Genomic DNA, 22,089 nt, shown 5'->3' on the forward strand with positions numbered 1-22,089 from the left:
TCGTATTTTATACGTGTCTGTCTGGCACACAGATAGCTAACACATGCCTACGAGAAAAGTCGTGGCCATTCTAGTGAACTCGAAACGTTATTTTGTCTCTCATTTGTTCGAGAAAAGTCGCGAATTTTCTACTGTTTTCTTATGCAGAGAACCTTTGATACGTAGCGTTATAAATACGTACTATGCGCTGAATAGGAAGCTAGTTTACATTCAGAAGCAGAAATATTAAGACTGAAGAATAAGTAAGTTAAAAGTCCTAGTTGTAGCAAGTGCAAGTGTGAAGATTAGTCGAGAGTGAGAGTGATCAGTTGATTGTGAAGTATTAATAATAAATGTTCAAATGTGTGTGAATTCCTAAGAGACCAAACTTCTCAGGTCATAGGTCCTTAGACTTACATACTACTGAAACTAACTTCAACTAACTCATGCTAAGAACAACACACGTACCCATGCCCGAGGGAGGACTCGAACCTCCGGCAGGAGGGACCGCGCAATCCGACACGTGGCGCCTCAAACTACGCGGCCATTCCGCGCGGCGTATTAATAATAGTAATTCATAGTAATGTCTCTGTAAAAATATTGTTACGAGACTCGTAACAATATTTTTATTAAAACCTAACAATAGTTTCCCATCATTGATACGTATATCTTCCGTAATAGCGACTTTCGAGAAGATTCCTAAAAACTGCGATCATAATGATGACGCTATGACATATCGGAAAAGAATTGTTTTTATTTCAACAATGGTCCATGTCACGACTGACATGAGAGTACGTTTAGCTGAAGAAAATATTTATCATTTAAAATTCAAGATACTTTTGCCCTAACAACTACTGAAACATGACGGTAATGATCTGGCACATAAATTGACTCAGTGCTTAATTGAACTACCATTCTTTGAAGAAGAATCACTCTTTGTGATTAAAAAGGGACTAATGGGAAAGATTCTTCAATACAAGCCAATGAGCATAAACGCCCTTAATGATCGTGATGCTGTTATGCAAGTGTTGTCTGTTTGTCCTAGATCTGACTATCCTACTTTGCTCACGGTGGTAAAGAATATTAGCTTGTCTACTTGCATCTATTGCTACAGTAGAAAAAAAATTTTCAACATTGCGGTGTACAAATACGTGGCTGACGTCGACAATGGAGTAGGATTGACTTAATGGCGTAGTTCACCCAGACATTGATTGTCCTACTGACGATGTAATTAACCAATTTGCCAGGAAGTATAGGAGCATAGAATTCATTATTTAAAGAATAGAATCACAACTGTAACATTTTTATATCATAAGATGGCATTGTCTTGTACACGTGTATCATCAGTTTAAATAAGTTGGGTTGGGTTGTTTGGGGGTAGAGACCAAACAGCGAGGTCATCGGTCTCATCGGATCAGGGAAGAACGAGGAAGGAAGTCAGCCGCGACCTTTAAAAGGAGCCATCCCGACATTTGCCTGGAGCGATTTAGGGAAATCATGGAAAAGCTAAATCAGGATGGCTGGACGCGGGATTGATCCGTCGTCCTCCCGAATGCGAGTACAGTGTGCTAATCACCTCGCTCGGTGGTTTAAATAAAACTTACTTGAACTTTGAATGTGACTTGTTTATTTTTTTAATACGGTAAAAGAAAAGGTAGCTGAGATAGTCGTAGCGCCCCCATTTGAAGTTTTTCTGTATCCGCCACTGCTCCCAAGCGACTGGTAAAAAGCATATGTGAATTCGGTATATAAGAAGGGCAAAAGAACAAACCCGCAAAATTAAAGACCAATATCCCTAACATCAGAATCCTTGAGCATATTGTCAGATCGAATATAATAAATTTTCTTGAGGTCGAGAAGCTTATGTCCAGGAATCAGCATGGTTTTCGAAAGCGTCGCTCATGTGAAACTCAGTTAGCCATTTTCGCACGTAATATACTGCGAACTATGGATGAAAGGCAACAGGCACATTACATATTTTTAGATTCCCGGAAGGACATCATCAGGAATGCCTCAGCGAAGTGTGATAGAACCGCTGTTATTCTTTATATACGTTATATACGTAAATGATTTGACAGACACGGTGGGCACCAATCTGCTGCTGTTTGCTGATGATTCTGTGGTGTACGGTAAGATGTCGAAGCTGGGTGGCTGTAGGAGGATACGAGACGACTTAGACAAGATTTCTAGTTTGTGTTATGAATGGCGGCTAGCTCTAATCGTAGAAAAATTTAACTTAATGAAAATGAATTGGAAAAGCGAACGCGTAAAGTTCGGACAGCATACCGAGTGAGGTATCGTTGTGGTTAGCACACTGGACTCACATTCGTGAGGACGACGGTTCAAACCCGCGATCCGACCATTCAGATTTAAGTTTTCCGTGATTTCCCTAAACGCTTAAGGCAAATACCAGCATGGTTCCTTTTATAGGGCACGGCCGATTTCCTCTCCATCCTTCCTAATCCGAGCTTGTGCTCCGTCTCTAATGATCTCGCTGTAGACTGGACGTTAAATACTAGCCTCCGCCTTCAGACAGCATTAGCAGTGTCCTGCTTGACACAGTCATCTCGTTTAAATATCTGGGCGTAACGTTGCAAAGCTATATGAGTATGTGAGGATTCGGGGGGAGGGGGGGGGGGGGGGAGCGGAAGTTAAATTGTCGACTTTAGTTTATTGGGAGAATTCTAGAAAAGTGTGGTTCGCCTGTAAAGGATACCGCATGTAGGACACTGTTGCGACCTGTTGTTGAGTACCGTACTGCTCGAGTGTTTAGAATCCTTGCCAGGTCTGATTGAAGGAAGACATCGAAGCATTTCAGAGGCGAGCAGCTAGGGTTGCTACCGGCAGGTTCGATAAACACGGGAGTATAACGGAGATGCTTGAGGAACTCAAATGGGAATCCCTAGAGGGAAGACAACGTTCTTCTCTAGATACAATTGAAACAAAACAGCCCTCGGTCACTATTTTTAACGAAATAACCGGGTTTCAAGACTGCTAGGAGTGTGCCGATCGGAGTGGCCGAGCGGTTCTAGGCGCTTCAGTCTGGAACCGCGCGACTGCAACGGTGGGAGGCTCGAATCATGCCTCGGCCATGGATGTGTGTGATGTCCTTAGGTTAGTCAGGTCTCAGAGTTCTAAGTTCTAGTTGACTGATGACCTCAGATGTTAAGTCCCATAGTGCTTGGAGCCATTTGAACCATTTTTTGCTAGGAGTGTCTTCCTCAGAATTTAAATCAAAGGATGGTCTATAACATGGTCACAGAATTATGACTAAAAACGTATGATGCAGAGTATCATACGGTAGTCTGTTTTTAACCTGCACCACGCAAGTAACGAGCAGCCCTTAGTGGCTCGCCATCACAGTTTCCTTCATCTTAAATATCTTTGTGACTAATGCCCTTTCAGCATATTTATTATTTTATAAATGACATATAAGTACTGCCAGTCTTTCACGATGATTCCGTACTTATACACTGTATCATACGTTTTTAGTCATAATTCTGTGACCATGTTATAGACCACTCATTGATTTAAATTTTGAGGGAGACACTCCTAGCAGTGTTGAAACCCGGTTAATTCGTTAAAAATAGTGACCGAGGGCTGTTTACTTTCAGTTGAAACTATTCACGGTCTCTCAACGTGCAGCCATGTACAAAATTTTGCTTCTCTAGAAACATTGCTGATAAGATTTAGAGAAACAGCATTTGAAGCTGACTGCAGAGCTATTCTACTGCCGCCAAGATACATTTCGCATAAGGACCACGAAGATAAGATGCGTAAAATTAGAGCTCATATGGAGGCATGTAGATGTCCTTTTTCTATTGTTCTTTTTGCGACTGGAAGAGGAAAGCAGTTGACTAGACGTGGGACGGTGTACCCTCTGCCATGCGCCGTAATGTGGACTGCGGAGCAGCAACGTAGATGTAGATGTAGATGCAGACATGCGGTCGCTCACCGCTCGCCGATTCGTTGTAGGGTTTCTTGACCGTGGAACCGCTACAAATCGATCAAGTAGCTCGTCAGTTGGCCAAAGCAGGTTGAGTGCATCCCGTACCAGTCTTCCCACCGAGAAAAAATCACTGACAGTGCCTTCTACGGAGGCGAAAGAATGTTATTAGTGACAAGTATTTACATTCAATCGATATAAAATAACTAAATGTTTCAAAGTTTTAGGGTATTCCTTCAAAGCACTTACGCACATTGTGTGTAACACGTTACCAGCGATTGTGGAAGTAGTAGGAAACCTTTAGTAGCGATAGTTGTGTTGATAGTTGTAGCGCTCTGTTCCGCTACGAATCTCTAACAGCTCTGAAGCGAATGCTACGAAGTTCTTTTTTCGTCTTTGAAGTCAGACCGAAGTCCGGCGTAATAGTTGAGGGTACAGCTATTCTCAGTCCCAAGTCGGTCAAGCTTGAGCTGTATGTACCAGAGCGTTGTCTTAGAAGGTGGTGTGTGGGCTGTCGCCACTTCTTTCTCAGAGATGGTCACAAGTTTTGTTTCAAAATATGAACAGTAATACAGCGTACTGAGGGTCTGCTCCTGGGGAAGACACATGTTATGGGATAACACCACAGAGGTACGCGGGAATCAGCATAACTTCGAAGTTTCTGGGTCTCTGAGGAACATTCCATCGACACGGTGACCAGTATTGACACCATTCTTTTGATTTAGCTAATGACTCTTCCAGCATAACGATGCGGCAAAAGAAAGAGTTCCAACGGAGTGCGAGCAGCGTAGTGTTGTAATCGTTCCTGTGCTTCCTCCAGATGATGTGGAACTCAAAAAAATGTTCAAATGTGTGTCAAATCTTACGGGACTTAACTGCTAAGGTCATCAGACCCTACGTTTACACACTACTTAACCTAAATTATCATACGAACAAAAACACATACCCATGCCCGAGGGAGGACTCGAACCTCCGCCGGGACCAGCCGCACAGTCTACGGCTGCAGCGCCTGAGACCGCTCGGCTAATGCCGCGCGGCTGTGGAACTCACGGTGAAGAAATTATTTCATGCCCAAACGTAACTTCATGGTGTGGATCACAGTACTGTGGGCTAATCCTGTGTGTCTGGCCAGCTCAGAAGCCGTTTGGCGTCGTTCACTGTCCAGCAACACGGGAACAGCGGACTCTTCCTCACTCATACGGGCACGGGTTGGCAGACGAGTATCTGTCACGTTGCGGGGTCCGTCGCTGAAAACTTGTCACTGTTATATAAGGCAGTGTAGATTCCTCGCAAGTCCCTTTAAGCTGTTGTAGACACTGTCGTGCTCTACAACCTCTTGCACATTCAAGTTTTATCCAACTCCGTGGATCTTTTCTTTATAAAACATCGTGACAGCACTGCAGAAGGCCGTACTCTATACTAACCTTCACGTAACTATGCATGTGCGTGATGTGGGAAGGTAGTGTCCGTTTGCGCTGAGGCAAGGAAAGTGTGTGTATCTAAGAAAAGCGGCATTATTTTATTCCGTTGAGTTGCATCTCTACGGAACTGTTACCACCATGTTAAGTTCCAGTACTTGTATATAATCCAACTGACGACATCATATGACTGAAAAAAGACGAGGTAGCAATAAATAGAGTCTCACTAACGGGATACTTTAAATACATTTTTAATATGAAATTATGTAATTTTTGTACTGAAATTTTAATGATCCCTCTCATTCCAAAAAGTATACACTTTCCTTCCACCTATCAAACAACTGCTGTTCCTTTTCATTTTGCCGAGCGAGGTGGTGCAGTGGTTAACACACTGGACCCGCATTCGGGAGGACGGCGGTTCAAGCCCACGTCCGGCGGCCAACCACATCTAAAAGGTTTTCCGTGATTTCCCTAATCACCCCAGGCAAATGTCGGGATGGTTCCTTTAAAAGGGCACGGCCGACTTCCTTTCCCATCCTTGGCTAATCCGATGGGACCGATGACCCATAAATCAACCACCCCTTTTGTTTTGCAAGTATACAAGTATGGATGACGCAAAATAAATTCTTCAGCCAGAATAACAGTACGTATGGTACACCAATCAGCCAGAATGTGGTTTATGGCAGTACTCAAAATCCCGCCTGAGAAACGACACACAAACAGTAAAAATACGAAAATAAAGTGAAATTTGTCAAAGAGACACATGATTCGAGACCGCCGCTGTTATATGATGTTTATGATGTACAGCAACCAGCCTCAAACTGGTTTTAGGTTACTTTATTCAAAAGAATAAAAATCATTGGGATACCCAAACAGTTAGTCTACCGGACATTAATGCTATTTTATAGTGACTCATCTAATGACGATAGAAATTACATCCAGTCAGAGGAATAAAATAATTGCTGAAGTTGGTGTTTGTACAGCGTCAGCAAATCCCGAAAACGGTATTAATGACAGGTAAGAGGGAAGTGTTCCAGTAGTTAGTGGGGTTCATCGATCGAAAGAGGCTGTGTATCAATGCTGTTCAAAAAAATATTGTTCCTTGAACTATGAATACGGTCGGAAGTTCTCCATCATGTTTACTATAATAGTTATTACACTTAGGTCTACATTCTTCATATGACAATATCTGGATTTACAAGAAGTCAATGAAACTTGAATGTCTAAACGACCAGTCGCGGTCTGCCGAATTCAACTCAAAAAAAAAATTTCTTTTTCAGGAATTTTCTCTGCCGTCGGTATTTGTACGGATCTGTGAAGTATCGTGTAGCCTGCGCTTCTCTGAGAAGTGCTGTCCCACTGGTTACTACTCGGCCGTTTGCTGTTTGTTTACGGCCTGCAACACATTTCGCAGAAGTGGCGCCACCGCTTTGATTTTCTACTCCATAGCCCTTTTCTCTCTGCGACGAGTGTATTTCTAACCTTTTACTAACCACTCAGAAAAAAGATGGCCTTAATTTGACAGGGCTGCACTCACATGTAGAACGAGCACTAAAACGAAGACTACTTCTTGGTTCATATTCAATCAACAGGCTCTAGAAGGGGCCATAGGGAACATAACAACGGCCTCATAATGTGTTTTTCGATTGCGTTCATAGACAATAAAAAAGCCATGAACAGACGACGTACAGTCCCGCCTAGCTTAAAAAAGGAATGAACTGCATAATTGTAGGTAAAATATACGAGTAGCTCAGGTCAATAACTTCCCTCTTCAGTCACAAATAACGTTATTTTACATTATACACGGCGTTTCGGTTGCTGTGAAATCATTGTCTGCTTCACATGTTATCAGCAGTGAACATTTCTTATCGCTTTATCCCAGGTGTGACCCTCACGTCCAACATGGAACCATTATCTCTGGCCGGCCGCGGTGGTCTCACGGTTCTAGGCGCGCAGTCCGGAACCGTGCGACTGCTGCGGTCGCAGGTTCGAATCCTGCCTCGGGCATGGATGTGTGTGATGTCGTTAGGTTTAAGTAGTTCTAAGTTCTAGGGGACTAATGACCACAGCAGTTGAGTCCCATAGTGCTCAGAGCCATTATCTCTGTCACAGGGCCAACAGCTGTCCTCATACCGGCCAGCTTCTATTTGCTATTTTCCATCTCATCTGCTGTTTTTACCCTATCATTTCTCGCTTTTTCGAAGACCAGTAAACTTCTTCTCCAGATCTGATAACTTCACCGTTGGTTCACTTTACCGTGAGTGGTGAGAAAGGTACTTGACGAATGTTAACAAAACTACCATTACACTATCACCTATGTTCATTATCTTTATCATTATTATTGTTAGGAAACGAGAAACAGGCGATTTAGAAATGTAAGGACTATGGTATGAAGATTAGCATCTCCAAAACGAAAGTAATGTCAGTGGAAAAGAAATATAAATGGATTGAGTGCCAAATAGGAGGAACAAAGTTAGAACAGGTGGACGGTTTCAAGTACTTAGGATGCATATTCTCACAGGATGGCAACATAGTGAAAGAACTGGAAGCGAGGTGTAGCAAAGCTAATGCAGTGAGCGCGCAGCTACGATATAATCTCTTCTGCAAGTAGGAAGTCAGTACCAAGACTAAGTTATCTGTGCACCGTTCAATCTTTCGACCACCTTTGTTGTATGGGAGCGAAAGCTGGCTGGATTCAGGCTACCTTATCAACAAGGTTGAGGTTACGGATATGAAACTAGCTAGGATGATTGTAGGTACTAGTAGATGGGAACAATGGCAGGAGGGTGACCACAATGAGGAAATCAAAGAAAAACTGGGAATGAACTCTATAGATGCAGCAGTCAGGGCGAAAAGGCTTAGATGGTGGGGTCATGTTACACGCATGGGAGAAGCAAGATTACTCATCGGTTCAGGAGTAGAGGGTAGGAGGAGTCGGGGCAGACCAAGGAGAAGGTACCTGGACTCGGTTAAGAATGATTTTGAAGTAATAGGTTTAACATCAGAAGAGGCACCAATGTTAGCACTGAATAGGGGATCATGGAGGAATTTTATAAGGGGGCTATGCTCCAGACTGAACGCTGAAAGGCATAATCAGTCTTAAATGATGATGATGATGATGATTCTCCCCGAAGGCCTTCTTTCTTTCTTCGGCCCACTTTGGTCGGTATGGGTTTGGTTCTATCTCTGCAGTAAACTCACACTTATCAATTTTGCTTCTGAATGTATCTGTGTCTGATGTATTTGTTACATCAATTTTCGCTTTTGTCAAATCCTTATTAACTTCAGTTATTAAGGGTACCTTTGCTATAAGTAATGTCACAACGTCCAATAGACGCTTAGCTAGTCTGTTTCCAGGTAATCTGTCTATAAATTATCATTATTATTTTTCTGTGTAACTCGTGAACTATGAACTCAACAATGTGAACAGCTAGCGCGTCCTCTGGTGGTACGTGATTACATGTAAGAGACGATATGAGGCTCGTAGTTCTGCCACGCAACATAAACAAATAACTGAATAAAAGTACTGCATAATAAGGACATTTACCTTTATTTTTTTGCCTGTAATAGCTAAATGTTTTGCTAAACTATATCTGATTCCAATGCAACCACTTAATTGATTAAAAATAATGGATGTAACAAGCAAATATATACAGCAACTAGTTACGCGGCGAACATGGTAGCTAGAAACTTCTTAGATTACACAGTTGCTTTTTTCTCTCTTGTTTCCCAAAGCCCCTATCGAACCTTTAAAATAACAAAGTACAGCTAGCTGTGAAATGCCTCACCTAATAACGGTACATTCCAATCGAACAAGAAAAATGTAACATTGAAAGAGGAGTTAAACAAGAGATAGTATTTCACCAACTCTAATTTACACCAAATTTATAATATGCCTTTACAGGTCTGGAGTGGGGCGGTACATGAATGACAACTGCGAGAAATAAATCCAACCACGTGAGATTCGTCGACGACATAGTGCTGTTGCCGGGTAGGCCAGATGATACAGAAGAGAAGCTAAAACAAATCAGTGAAGTGAAAAATCATGTTGGTCTCCATATTACGAGTAACTAGTCGTTGCACCTCGTGGTGTAGCAATACAGCGCTTGACTGGAAACCGAGTGATCGCGGCATCTAATCCCGACCAGAACACGGTGTCCGCCTTTGCTCTAACCTTCACCTCTGAACGATGAGACGAGTCGCCAGGAATGACACGTGGTTCAGACTCCAAGTTATACCGTAGCTCCTCTTCCCACGCTTGAGCAACTGGTGTAGATTGGGTACATGGATGTTGCTGAGGTAGCGTCCAGTTGAAAGACGCACTCGTTCATAGAGCTACACGGGACTGTTATTATTAGTATATTACAAGCGAAAACACACACTACACTGGTGTCATGTTGTTGTTGTTGTTGTTGCGGTCTTCAGTCCTGAGACTGGTTTGATGCACCTCTCCATGCTACTCTATCCTGTGCAAGCTTCTTCATCTCCCAGTCCCTACTGCAACCTACATCCTGTTGAACATGCTTAGTGTCTTCATCTCTTGGTCTCCCTCTACGATTTTTACCTTCCACGCTGCCCTCCAATACTAAATTGGTGATCCCTTGATGCCTCAGAACATGTCCTACTAACCGATCCCTTCTTTAGTCAAGTTGTGCCACAAACTCCTCTTCTCCCCAATCCTATTCAATATCTCCTCATTAGTTATGTGACCTACCCATCTTATCTTCAGCATTCTTCTGTAGCACCACATTTCGAAAGCTTCTATTCTCTTCTTGTCTGAACTATTTATCGTCCATGTTTCACTTCCATACATGGCTACACTCCATAAAAATACTTTCAGAAACGACTTCCTGGCATTTAAATCTACACTCAATGACAACAAATTTCTCTTCTTCAGAAACGCTTTCCTTGCCATTGCCAGTCTATATTTTATATCCTCTCTACTTCGACCATCGTCAGTTATTTTGCTCCCCAAATAGCAAAACTCCTTTAGTACTTTAAATGTCTCATTTCCTAATCTAATTCCCTCAACATCACCCGACTTAATTCGACTACATTCCATTATCCTCGTTTTACTTCTGTTGATGTTCATCTTATATCCTCCTTTCAAAACACTATCCATTCCGTAATGGTGTCATATTCTACAATATTTAGTACTTATTTCAAAAACTGGTTTTCATCTGTTACGCCATTATCAGGTACAAAAATAAGTATATAGTGCAGTGAAACTTAGTAGGATCAAAGGTTGTAAACTAGTCATTTCAACTTCCAGAGTTGAAAATTGTTGATGTTAGATTTAGCAAAAAACGGGAGGAATTATATCAGTGTAAATGCGATCTCAGATTATTTAACTACGATAAAATATGTGGCATAGCTAATGAACTATATCCAAATTTCAACATTGCTCATAGCACAAAATAAATTGATGACATGTTTCAACGGTGTGGGTGACCAAAATAATATTTTATTTCACACGTTTAAATTACAAACAGATAAGATACACTAGTGAGCTTAAGCAGTTAAGTGAAGCAGCTGTGATTATATAAAGAAAATTTTTTTAACACGGAAAGAGATGATTTAGTAACTGAAATAAAGGAAAAATGGGACATGTGAATAAGAGGGGCAACTTACAACATGGCCCGGAGGGGATTATGAGTAGTATCTGCAGTTAGAAGTGACTGATCATTCAGTACTAAGCTTGGGCAGATTGACATACGTTTATTAATTTTCATTATTCCCACGTAGTCTATCTTCCTTCCTTTACAGATGCGATGGAATACTTCATGTGGCACCTTGTAACTATGGCATTCTTTAAGCATGCCGTCTGCAAAAGTAGATTCTTCTTTTAGAAGTTTCCAACTCGTGTGGTGTTCCTTTCAGTTAGTGCATATTTGCCCTGCCAGACTGACCTACATAGATTTTGCCATAATTACAAGTAGTTTTAGACACTGCACTCTTTTCCAAGGCTGGAGTGCTATCTTTACCATAGGGCAAAAACTGTCCAACAGTCTTGGGCACGTAAAGACATACAGTAAGACCTACATACAGTAAGACCTTACCTAAATATGGAATATGCACCGTTTATTGCTTCCTTGAGGCCGTAGTTCGAGGACAGCGTAAAGATGAGTGCACCTGTCGTTTCTGCTTTTTGTGAATTGTTGAGTCCAGCCAGATAGAAGGGTAGCCATTGTTTGATGCTATTCGTTTGATTGCATCCTACAAACTTTCACTGCATCACATATTTATCATTGTCCCTGCTGATGGCGTAGCTATCGAAAACCGGTTTATGCATGTAGGACGCGTTGTGCCATTCAGCATCAGTCAGCAACTAGTAATTGGTATCCATTCTAAGAATGGATGCAGACAGTATTGGAGCTAGAGATCTGTTACGAAGGGGGACATAGCGGTATCAAAGACGAAAGATTTTCAGTTTGTGTACCTCAGCATATGGCTGTCATATCTGGTCCACATACATAAACATCAATATAAATCAGTATGATCCAGGGTGCATTGCAACACGATGTGTGTTCAGCAGATTGCTCAGAAAACTGCATACCCGCGAACTCGCGTGGACCTAGATCCGAGGGGCACACAATAGTAACGTTTACGAAATTAAAACAATTACTTTACTTTGAAAGAGAATCAGAGGAAAGCTGTCTGTTGGAAGGTGATTTGCACACCTGTGGAATCAAAACTGCTGCTGGATAACATAAAATACCATGTCGTGGCATCCCGCGTCCTGTGACATGCTTCGACCTCCGTTGGTAAGATGATCAGAAGGCGGCCGAGGAATTTCTGCTGAAGCCAATCCAACTCTTTGACTACGGCCTTCTGGGTCATCCAGCGTGTAAGAAGGGTTCCTGCAAAGGCGACCTGCAGATTTTAACTGGTACATCAAAAGATAAGGCAGGTCATTTAATTCGGTTTATAACTTGCTGCTAGAGGAATATTTTTACAAAGTGGGCAAGGTGTCCTCGTGCATTATCGCCTTGAAAGATGAACCTAATGCCGCAATGTTGGCTGTAGGTCTGGGTAATAAGTTGAAGGGTCCTGTACCGATACGGCACCGTCTTGAAATGACCCAGGACAGAGCTAGGAGGCATCTGGACGCTATACCAGCCCAAAAACGCTACTGGTCAACCTCCCCGTTGGACCTGTGTGACTGTACGTGTGAGGCGTGCGCTGGATCCTAGCAGCTTCCACACCACTTTTCAGTGACGATCATCAGGCGTCAAACAAATTCTGCACTAGTCAGTGAACAGAATCCTAAGTTGCTGACGCAGGTTCCATACCAGGTGCCCCTTTGCTCATTTTCTTCACGCGGCAGAATTATACCGAGAGAGGTGGTGGAGTGGTTAGCACACTGGGCTCGCATTCGGGAGGACGACTGTTCAAATCCGCGCCCGGGCATCCAGATTTATGTTTTCCGTCATTTCCCTAAATGCCAGTATGGTTCCTTTGAAAGGACACGGTCGACTTCTTCCCTATCCTTCCCTAATCTGATAGGATCGACGACCTCGCTGTTTAGTCGCCTCCCATAAATCAAGCCACCAACCAGCAGCAGTATTGTACTTTTGTTCGTAATGGCAACGTAGTGGAAGAACTGAACTGTAGCGTACTGTTTGGGTCGATAGAGCCCTCCCAATTGCCTCCAAAATGACAGCATACGGTTACTATAATTATTTATTACGTCCAATATCTTGCACTTAATGAATTATTACATAAACATTCAACAGGGTGCACACGAATGCTTCCATTTGGCAACATGTCAATTAGTAAAAAGCACGCTCCCTTGCTGCATTCCACTCGGGGTGTTGCGAACCATTATTTGTCGCCAGCCGGTATTGTTGACCTCTGGCAAACAATTTGAGCAGATCTACAGTGTTGTGTGTCTCAAGCTATCGGCTGAATTTTCGGGTGACTTCCCTAACTGACAACACTTGTCTTAACGTCACAATGTGCTAAAGGCCTAAGTTTCAAACCACGTTTCGAGGCGTGAGAAAAGACTGCGCAGTGGACACGAGCTGCATTGTCCTGTTCACGTCTGGAGACCCAGCGCGAGTCACTGAAGTACACTCAAAATGGTTCACTTTTACTTTAGTTCAGCTGGATTTCGTTTAGTCTTAAAATTATTGCGAAACAGGTTTCCGGTAAAAAAAACTAAAACAATACATGTCATAACGAACCTGTAAAATATTTTCGAGTAGTTTATAGCACGTAGGTGCAAGTTCGAAGAAATACGTTAAAAAACGAAACGAAGAAACGATGAACTTGTTCAAAAGCGGTTCAAATGTCTCTGAGCACTATGAGACTTAACATCTGAGGTCATCAGTCCCCTAGAACTTCGCACTACTTAAACCTAACTAACCTAAGGACATCACACACATCCCTCTCGAGGCAGGATTCGAACCTGCGATCGTTGCGGTCGTGCGATGAACTGACCGAAACTCAGTCACTGAGGTGGTAATGAGCGGAAATTGGTATGAGGAGATCTGATATCGGAAGGACCAAATTGACGATAAAATCGATGACTCTAGAAGGGGAAAATATTACGGGAAAACGAAAAAGAAGTAGATGACAAGTCAGTTTGCAGTCATGTGGAGGACTATCATGGCCAACGACAGCTTGGGACAGAAACCGGGAAGCTCGGAGAGGCCTTTTCCCAGCAGTGGAGCACTAAGGGCTGAGAACAGAGACCACTGCAGCCTCTCTCATGAGACAGGAAACGTCTCTTTCACGCTAAGTCTAGTCAAAACACATCGCCGTAGTCCGTGTCAAAGGGCTCAGTATCAACGTATCAGGGATTCCGGACGGGGCAGAGTCACGTGTCGCTCTATTATGGGTTTGTCATATTGTGATGTGCGAATAAGGTGATAAAAATTAGAGAAAGTTGTACGCAAGCTATATATGTAGACTACATATGCTAGCCCGTGGAATGAAAATGATATTGTGACCAGCATCAAACGAAAAAAATTTACTTTTGGATGGGTAAAAGAAAAAAGACACTATGTTGCTGACCACAGGTATTTCAACCAAAATTGATGTTTATTATTGAATGCTAGTTATCATGTCTGGGGCCATGGCCGTGAGATGTCGCGCAACCATACAGGGCGAAGAAAAATTCACGCACTTCGACTTCGGAGCGTGATTCCTCACATGCTAGCAATACAAAAATATATCTCACAAAATTTCGTCCTGCGCATATTTCGGGCAGTAAATGGACGTTAAAGATTAGCAGTCTGACAACAGTGTAATCACAGGTGCGATAACTAACATGTCAGCATGCAGCAGCAGTGCTCTGCAATTGGTGAACTGGACTGCCTTTTAGGTTTTCTTGTAGGAGGTCGAGGGTTTGATTTTGGGTCGACGCTTATTTGTTTCAATTACCTAAATAGCGTCTGCCTAGTGCGACATCAGGCGTCTTAATCGTCATGCAGCGATTACAGTGGGTCTTCTAGAAAACATTTACAGTTAGTTACTACGTACACGGAAACAGAAGTACAATCGTTTTCAGTTGTCAGTTTTAAAGAAGCCCTCTGCATGTCGTGGACGCGAATCGTTTCGCACCACTGCATCTACCAGATTCCAAACTTGTTTTTTGTGTCCCCTCCCCCAATGGTTCCATCGGTTAATACCAGATATTATTCTTGCCATTTTCAAGTCCATTACATTTCGTTAAAGCCTTACGTCACCAGTAGGGCTAGCAACGTGCTTTGCAATAATTTTGATGGGACCGTTGGGAGAGAGTACACAAAAAACAGGTTTGGAATCTATTAGGTGCAGTGGCGCAAAACATTTCGCGTCCACGATGCGTGTTCATAGAACGCAACTGCAAAAAAAAAATGGTTCAAATGGCTCTGAGCACTATGGGACTCAACTGCTGTGGTCATTAGACCCCTAGAACTTAGAACTACTTAAACCTAACTAACCTAAGGACATGACACACATCCATGCCCGAGGCAGGATTCGAACCTGCGACCGTAGCAGTCGCACGGTTCCGGACTGCGCGCCTAGAACCGCGAGACCACCGCGGCCGGCGCAATTGCAAATGTTTGCAGAAGAACCACTGTAATCGCTGTATGACGATTAAGACGCCAGTTACCGTACCACGCAGACTACACTTAGCTAATAAAAAACAAATACGCCTCAACCCAGACTGTAACCCTCGACCTCATGCATGCTATACCCAAAACGATATCCCCTGCACCACCTGCACAGCACTGTCGTATATACTGACAGAGGTAGTTAGCGTACGTGTGATAACAGTGTTGTCAGACTGCCAGCCTTTAATGTCCATTTACTGCCCGAAATACGAACAGGACGAAATTTTGTGACAGACATTTTTGTATTGCCAGGATGTGAGGAATCGCAGTGCTAAGTCTGAATGCGAGAAATTTTTCTTCATCATGCATTTCCTGATGACACGGATCGCACGTAATATTCACTACTTTCAACATGTAAGTGGTGTCGCTGGAATCATATATAGTTTAGCAAGACATATTGATTTTTATTAGCGCAAGAATGAATGTAAATGTCCGTTCAGTGTGGTAATGATGATTCTATTTAGTTATGCATTTGTGTTACCAGGCAGAATTATAGTCTACAGATACTCCACTACACCTTAGCAGTCATTCTTAGAGTGTTGCCTTCGGTTAACATTGTTAGGTGCATAATTTGTGATTTATACAGAATAATGATGATAATAATAGTAAAATATTCGTTATATTTTTCTATTATGTTGTTCGTAATTTCAAAGTGATAATTACTCAGAAACCTTTTCCAAAACCTATTTCATTTCCCTACATCTACATCTACATACATACTCTACAATCCACCATACGGTGCGTGGCGGAGGGTACCTCGTACCACAACTAGCATCTTCTCTCCCTGTACCACACCAAAACAGAACGAGGGAATAATGACTGCCTATATGCCTCTGTACGAGCCCTAATCCCTCTTATCTTATCTTTGTTGTCTTTCAGCGAAATATAAGTTGGCGGCAGTAAAATTGTACTGCAGTCAGCCTCAAATGCTGGTTCTCTAAATTTCCTCAGTAGCGATTCACGAAAAGAACGCATTCTTTCCTCTAGAGACTCCCACCCGAGTTCCTGAAACATTTCCGTAACACTCGCGTGATGATCAAACCAACCAGTAACAAATCTATCAGCCCGCCTCTGAATTGCTTCTATGTCCTCCTTCAATACGACCTGATAGGGATCCCAGACGATCGAGAAATACTAAAGAATAGGTCGTATTAGTGTTTTATAAGCAGTCTCCTTTACAGATGAACCACATCTCCCCAAAATTCTACCAATGAACTGAAGACGACTCTCTGCCTTCCCCACAACTGCCATTACATGCTTGTCCCACTTCATATCGCTCTGCAATGTTACGCCCAAATATTTAATCGACGTGACTGTGTCAAGCGCTACACTACTAATGGAGTATTCAAACATTGCAGGATTCTTTTTCCTATTCATCTGCATTAATTTACATTTATCTATATTTAGAGTTAGCTGCCATTCTTTAGACCAATCACAAATCCTGTCCAAGTCATCTTGTATCCTCCTACAGTCACTTAACGATGACACCTTCCCGTACACCACAGCGTCATCAGCAAACAGCCGCACATTGCTATCCACCCTATCCAAAAGATCATTTGTGTAGATAGAAAACAATAGCGGACCTACCACACTTCCCTGGGGCACTCCAGATGATACCCTCACCTCCGATGCGCCCTCACCATCGAGGACAGCGTACTGGGTTCCATTACTTAAGAAGATTGTTACTTAAGAAGATGACTTTCATAAATAGTTCTGCTGATTTTGCTCTGTCATATTGTTTTGATAAATAATTTGTAACTGCCAGTCTGTATTATCAGATTATCAGATTTATTTCCTGTTTGTTTGGTTTTGTTAAGAGGCTTTGACGAAGCAAGAGTCAATGACAGGTAGTGTGCTAGCCGTAATAACCTTTTTACACCGGAATTTTACGCCCATGAAAGTGTGAATCGCCGGCCGTGGTGACCATGCGGTTCTAGGCGCTTCAGTCCGGAACCGCGAGACTGCTACAGACGCAGCTTCGAATCCTGCCTCTGGCATGGATGTGTGTGATGTCCTTCGGTTAGTTAGGTTTAAGTAGTTCTAAGTTTTAGGGGACTGATGACCTCAGATGTAAAGTCCCATAGTGCTCAGAGTCATTTTTAAAGTATGAATCATTTAGAGATGGCACGTTTTTCCATATTTCCTTTGAAATTGAACTCGTTGAGATCATTCTTTGTAGGCGCGATATTCTTCAGCAACATCCGTGTCATTAGTGCATGGAAATACCACCAGAAGGGCAAGCTGACGTGTTGTATTCAAGATGCAGGGACTAGGTGTAGCTGTCCCCCCATTCGCCGGTTGTTGCCATATACAGTGTGTAAACTTCTAGATGGCAGACCTCTCCCTAGTCCTGAATCGGTGGAAGTCGGTAAACGTCGGGAGGCTTCGGTTGGCACGCATTTTCGACTGCTGCCAACATTACGTAGCTGACTGTGCTGTACAAGGTAGCCATTGTCGTCTGCTTCGTTATTGTTTTGCGCTGTAATGTTCTGCGTGTTTTTATTGTGCAGTTGTGGTATACATGATCAAAATGAGATAAGAGGCAGTTGCTGGCCCATCTCGGGAGTCGCTAACAACCCCTACAGATAGGCCTACGGTTGGAAGGAAACCAGTATTATGTAGCGATGCTCGCAAAATTATATTGCGCGTGATTGACTGCTGCGAAAGGGAAAGGGAGCAGAAAAAATTGCTTCACCCCATTTACAAATGTTCAGTGAGAGCTGCTACATACACAGGACAAAGCATGCGTAGCATTGGAAGATTCAAACAGTTTTCCAAGAACCATCCTGGCGTATCACCACAAACGCCTGGTAAGAAAGGGTGAGCTTACATTTCAGATATTTTGTTCGCGATCACTTTTAAGGAATCACCTATTTCGTCCCAATTACCTTATATTTCATTTTTCCTTGCTACCGTATTGCTTTGTATGGAAACACCACTGGTTCGAAACACATTCATATTACAGTACTTTGCAATCGGATGAATGGTTTGTGAGCGCACACTGTACTGCCGTCGTTGTTAATGAGGCAACAAATTCAAACCGTTTTATGTTAAAACGAAAAGAAAATTTATGAACACCGCATCAATACAGAATGACCTTTTCGATCCCTAGGTTTACGCCATCGTCTTATCTCGGCACTTCACAGCATTAGATTTCCGCGTGTACCTTTGCTGGCAACATTACAGACTGCCGTTCGTGTGCAAAACATTGTGCAAAACATTCTGTGTTGAAAGCAGTTAGGAACTGACTCATTGCTGGTGTAGGTGTCAAAGATGGACAGTAAGCATACACCTGTACGGTGATATCCAAAAGCAGAAAGGTGTGACGCATTTCCAGTTTTTTTAAGAGAACACGCTGAAAAGTAATGCCTCAGAACATTTTATATGAAAATTATTAAAGTTTTTCAAATAAACACACGTTATTAACAGTCTACATCTTTATTCATCATGCCTACATATTTGCAGCCCTCTGCCGCCAGAGGGCTCCGAATTATAGCGTGTAATATGGCGGTGCGTTAACTACGTCGACGCTGTAATCGAGTTTCGAATTTCACAAATTCGTCCACGCATGAAGCACCCTCTCTTTCAGCACGACAACGCCAGGCCATGAACGGGCGCTGCGACATCTGCAACAGTCCGACTGTTATCGATGATTCTGGCTTCATACGATTTTCATGGTGCAAGCAGAAGTGAGGCTGTAGTTGCGTCAACAACATCAAACATTTTGCAGTAATGGTATCAAAAACTGGTCTTCCGTTGGGAGCAAAGGGGCTGTGTTGAGAAATAAATACGTATACATGGATAACAAAGGTGTAGAATGTTAACAACGGTTGGTTTATTTCAAAAGCTTCAAGAGCTATCACATAAAAATTTCAGAGGCATTACTTTTTAGCACGTCCGCGTACTTATTGAACTCTTTGCTAGTTACTATCGCTGTTATGCATAACATTTTGACCTCTTAAGAACCAGATTTCCACTAGCTGCTATGCAATGCACACTCAAAGTGCGATACTCGACCAGAGTAATTTGCACATAAAGTCCGTTAAGGAAACCCAAACCGTCGGGTATGAGGTAGCGTGTAACATAACTTGCTGGTTCTATGTGAGTAATCTTTTGCGGAATAATTTGCGTCCATCTTCGAGAGTCTGCCAATTCAGGTTTCTCAACATTTCTGTGGTGCCCGCCTTTCCGCGCATGGGTTCAAAATATCCCCTGTAAGTTTACTTGATACTGATCGCACGCACTTGAGCAGTATTCTAAGGTGGGTGGGACACACAAGTGATTTTTGAGCAGTCTTCTTTCTAGCCTGAGTGTACTTTCACAGCACCTGGTTTATCTACGTAATCATTCCATTTTATATCTATTAAAACTGTTACTCCCAGACATTTTTATTAGTTGAATAACCGTAACTGTAAATAATCATGTGGTCTTTAGGAAGTCTCCTTTGTAAACATGAAGAACAGATTTACCAGCAAACATTCCTTGGGCACTTCTGGAAGTATCAGATCTTCTGTCGACCTCTCTCCATCTAAGATAACCTGTTTCGCGATGCCTACTGAAACGTCCCCTTAGAAAAATTATGAATGACTGTGCTAGTAAATCATTCAATGTATGATTTCACGGCCGGTACTGTCTTCACTTAAAACTTCCAGGCTGGTAGGCCGTGGTCGAAATATAAAAGTCTCTCCTGACGTTTCGTCTCCGACTGCGGGAAACATCCTCGGAGGTAAAGGAGGATGTCTCCCGCAGTCGGAGACGAAACGTCAAGAGAGAGTTATATACTTCGACCACGGCCTATCAGCCCGGAAGTTTTAAGTGTACTAGTAAACTTCTACGTTATTTAATACAAAGGCAACTGAGTAAAACTGAACGTACTCAGACAGTTCTCTCTTCACTTATTCTGATCATCACTAAACTGACACACAATATTTTTTAGCGCAACACAGTCTGACATTCAATAATCCCTACAAAAGAATGGCCGTGACTAAACATAACCTATACCTTTCATGAATCACTTACCTCACAAAAATCTTCGGTACTCGAACTACTGCAATACAGCGAGTGTCAATACTGCCAGCTAAATAAATAATAACTGCTAAAGGCACGAACTACTGATAGGCATAGTTAGCAAATGAAAGATTTTGATAGAGAACAAACAATGTATTCACCTTAATAATGTTCCAAAGTCATCATATACAGGGTCTTACAAAAAGGTACGGCCAAACTTTCGGGAAACATTCCTCACACACAAATAAAGAAAAGATTTTATGTGGATATGAGTCCGGAAACGCTTAATTTCCATGTTAGAGCTCATTTTAGTTTCGTCACTATGTACTGTACTTCCTCGACTCACCGCCAGTTGGCCCAATTGGAGGAAGGTGATGTTGACTTCGGTGCTTGTGTTGACATGCGACTCATTGCTCTACAGTACTAGCATCAAACACATCAGTACGTAGCATCAACAGGTTAGTGTTCATCACGAACGCGGTTTTGCAGTCAGTACAATGTTTTCAAACGCGGAGTTGGCAAATGCCCATTTGATGTATGGATTAGCACGGGGCAATAGCTGTGCCGCAGTACGTTTGTATCGAGACAGATTTCCAGAATGTAGGTGTCCCGGCAGGAAGACGTTAGAAGCAATTGATCGGCGTCTTAGGGAGCACGGAACATTCCAGCCTATGACTCGCGATTGGGCAAGACCTAGAACGACGTGGATTGGACGAGGCAATTCTTCGTGCAGTTGACGATAACCCTAATGTCAGCGTCAGAGAAGTTGCTGTACAAGATAACGTTGACCACGTCACTGTATGCAGAGTGATAAGGGAGAACCAGTTGTTTCCGTACCATGTACAGCGTGTACAGGCTATATCAGCAGCTGATTGACCTCCAAGGGATACTTCTGCGAATGGTTCATCCAACAATGTGTCAATCCTCATTTCAGTGCAAATGTTCTCTTTACGGATGAGGCTTCATTCCAACATGAACAAATTGTAAATTTTCAAAATCAACATGTGTGGGCTGACGAGAATCCGCACGCAATTGTGCAATCACGTCATCAACACAGATTTTCTGTGAACGTTTGGGCAGGCATTGTTTGTGACGTCTTGATTGGGCCCCATGTTCTTCCACCTACGCCCAATGGAGCACGTTATCATGATTTCATACGGGATACTCTACCTGTGCTGCTAGAACATAAGCCTTTACAAGTACGACGCAACATGTGGTTCGTGCACCATGGAGCTCCTGCACATTTCAGTCGAGTGTTCGTACGCTTCTCAACAACAAATTCGGTGACCGATGGATTGGTAGAGGCGGACCAATTCCATGGCCTCCACGCTCTCCAGACCTCAAACATCTTGAGTTTCATTTGAAAGCTCTTGTCTACGCAGCCCCGGTACCAAATGTAGAGTCTCTTCGTGCTCTTATTGTGGACTTCTGTGATACAATACGCCATTCTCCAGGGCTGCATCAGCGCATCAGGGATTCCATGCGACGGAGGTTGGATGCATGTATCCTCGCTAACGGAGGACATTTTGAACATTTCCTGTAACAAAGTGTTTAAAGTCACGCTGGTACGTTCTGTTGCTGTCTGTTTCCATTCCATGATTAATGTGATTTGAAGAGAAGTAATAAAATGAGCTCT

The 22,089-nt window shown here is 42.7% G+C and overlaps 2 protein-coding genes across 2 annotated transcripts in view; one reads left to right on the forward strand and one right to left on the reverse strand.

The window, feature by feature from the left end:
- LOC126272930 (lachesin-like) overlaps positions 1 to 22,089 on the reverse strand; it is a 2,822,604-nt gene that overhangs the window by 956,779 nt on the left and 1,843,736 nt on the right. The window lies entirely within an intron of this gene.
- LOC126272926 (UDP-glucosyltransferase 2-like) overlaps positions 1 to 22,089 on the forward strand; it is an 80,720-nt gene that overhangs the window by 571 nt on the left and 58,060 nt on the right. The gene's annotated exons all lie outside the window — the stretch shown is intronic.

The sequence above is a fragment of the Schistocerca gregaria genome, chromosome 5, assembly GCF_023897955.1.
Source record: "Schistocerca gregaria isolate iqSchGreg1 chromosome 5, iqSchGreg1.2, whole genome shotgun sequence".
Classification (NCBI taxonomy): Eukaryota; Metazoa; Arthropoda; class Insecta; order Orthoptera; family Acrididae; genus Schistocerca; species Schistocerca gregaria.